The following is a 3,030-nucleotide window of genomic DNA, read 5'->3' as shown; positions in this document are numbered from 1 at the left end:
CTTACGAACAATAATACAGTCGATACTTGTTCTATATACAAATTATAGTTACCTAATTTACCGACGTACGGTATGGACATTCTCTTTATTTTACCCACAAACTATGAGACGATAATTTTAATCGAACCAAAAAAAAAAAGAAAAGAATTGAAATTTAAATAACTGAGAGATATTCCTTTTCCAACATTCATATTATAATCAGAATAATGTTAATATTTTTTGCAAACAATAATTTTTTTATTTTTTTTTTATTTTTTCAGATATACTCAATATTTTTTAATCAACATGAATATACCCCTTTTTCGTTATGATACTCAAGATTTAATCTAATAATTTAACTGTCGATTTGAAGTAAATAGAATTTCTCGTCTCAACATCAAAAAGGTGGAGTCGCCTGCTTGCAGAATCGAAGCCCGACGATTTCTTGGCACGATTGGATAATAGAAAGTGAACGGTCTCGAGGAACGAACAGCTGATTCGTCTCTCACCGCAATCGAACTTTGTTGCAGGTGTTGTTATACTTTTCCAATCGCATTTCGTAGGCTCGACCGTTCGATTAACATTTTTATCGAGATTAGGATTAATCGTATTTCCGTATAAATTCTTGACATTCTCGATCGCGAAGATGGTACTTCCGTTGTCAGTAAGTTCATTTTTAGTACTACAAGGACGACGACATTGTTGAAGAGTCATATATTATTGTTGGAACAGGATAAGATGGAAATCGAAGAAGCTTTTTTCTTTTTCCTTTTTTATTTTCTTCATAAATCTTTTTTAACAAACAGCCTGAGGCGATGCATAACAGGACATTCCAAAAAAAGAAAAAAAGAAAGAGAAAAATAAAGAACACTGGAGCTTCCTTAACTGATAATATCTCGTATATATCATTTAAATAATTACTAGGCTCGTATACGTTCATCCATATTTTACTTAACAGGTTCTGCTTGAGTAAACGGTAAGAAAAATAAAAAAGACGGTTGTTGATGCACGTCAGGACACTAAAATTATCGAGATATTTGAAGGCACCTGTATCCGTTGCGATAGAATCGCTGACAGACAAGATATATATATATATATATATATATATATATATTCAAAAACGAGTATGTACAATAGTATAATAAATGTATATAATAGACAGTGTTATAGGAGTTCTTTATATTTGTCTATCGGCGAAGTTAGATCATAAAAAAACATCATTAAAAATCCTCAAATAATATTACAAAATAAATAAATATACAAATGTAAATAATAGAAAATTAATAAATAATAAATATACAAATGTAAGTAATAACACAAGATTAATAATATAATAATAATAACAAACAAACTTTCTAACTCGTCCGAAATTCGTGTCAAGTTTTCCTATTAATCGAAATTATCCTATTCTAATCAATATACTCCATCTCAAACGATACTTTGAAAAGATCAAACGAATCGTTAGCGTAGAAAGTCATTCTTTGATATTTCCATCGTAGCAGATGGACACAAAATTATTTTCTTTCTTTTATTTTCTTTCCACATATTTATTTATCTGACACAGGTAAAAGAACGCGATAGAGTTCAGAGACAAGGCCAAGTTACTAAAGAAAGAGAAAGAAAGAGAAAAAGAGATAAAGAGCATCGAAATCACCTTTCGTTTTGCTTTCGTCACACCTTGTTTCTTTTTTATCTTTTTTTTTTTCATTCTAATAAGAAATCATAAGGTTTTGCGGGTAGATCGTATCACGAAAGAGGAGAAAAACAATGCGTGTCGAGAGAGAGAGAGAGAGAGAGAGAGAGAGAGAAAATCACTCTTTCTCTCTCTCTCTCTCTTTCTGAGTCTTCACTTTACTCGTCGCATTTGCAAATATCACGAGCGAGCGTATCCAGAGCTGTTCGGAATTCTCGACGATCCCTTTTCGAAAGATCAATGGGCGTGTCGGAAAGCGCATAGAAACTCGGTGATATTAAATAAGAAAGGAAAAAGAAAGAAAAAAAAAAAGACAGAAGAAAAAAGTGGTCTTTTCTAACATAAGAGATAAATTTCTATACGACGACGCACTCTCAATTTCTCAAATAAAAAATCCATTCTCTTAAGATGCTCTTAAGGACTCTATCTTCGAATAAATAGAGAAAAAAAGGATCGGTTGTCCTTAAGGGAGCATAAGAGGCAATGAACTCGAAGACTTGTCGACCTCCCAATTTTCTCGGAAGAGATATATCAACGTAAAAAAAAGAATCTTTATGTTCGATATGTAAAATAAAAAAAAAAGAGAAATACAGCGAAGTAGAAACGAGTATCTAGAATTAATCGTTATTTCTTAATCGATAGATTTGAACGAAGTAGACCATCATCAAAATGGCTATCGATCGTATGAAAATAACGGCGAGTTGGCCCCCGCCGCATATGTCGCGTTTGCGAGTCGAGCTCTAGCACGTCCTTTTGTCGAGAGAGCACGCGTTCCACTTTCACTTTGTTTCGATAGATATTCGAGGGATACGACGATTATAACGAACATTATAAAAGATTATTTGTGTGAATGGGGAAGCTTGGTCCCTGTGGTTTCTTCGACTTCAAGTCGTTCTTATTGCTGCGGTTAAAAACTCGAGCTTCTCTCGTTCATCGTATTCCAATCGATCCTATAAGAAAATTACACGTTTGTTCATCCACTTCACCCCTCTTTCAAGGCCCATCCTCAATGTATCTAAATCTATCGAATCTAAAATCTATTTATCACGAACATAAGAATCTTGTTTTAAACAGAAACTTGATGGTTCGATCTAACGATTGACTTAGTCATGTGACGACGCAGGTGTATTCTAGTTACAGACGAGGGGAACCAAAGAAAAAGGAGTTAGCCTTTCCAACAGAACCCGTGAAACATCAGTAAGGCAATAAGATTCTACGCCATTGGACATGGTAACAGTAAAGAAGAGTGGAACGTCAATCGAGAAGGAGTAGGAGGACGCCAATGCAAGTCCGAGTTCCCCTCCTCAATCTTATCCTCGCTGGTAGAAAGCTCGACCAGACGACGGTGGGCCAAGCGC

Source organism: Vespula vulgaris, chromosome 9 (assembly GCF_905475345.1).
Source record: "Vespula vulgaris chromosome 9, iyVesVulg1.1, whole genome shotgun sequence".
NCBI lineage: Eukaryota > Metazoa > Arthropoda > Insecta > Hymenoptera > Vespidae > Vespula > Vespula vulgaris.
This window is presented reverse-complemented; position numbering follows the sequence as displayed.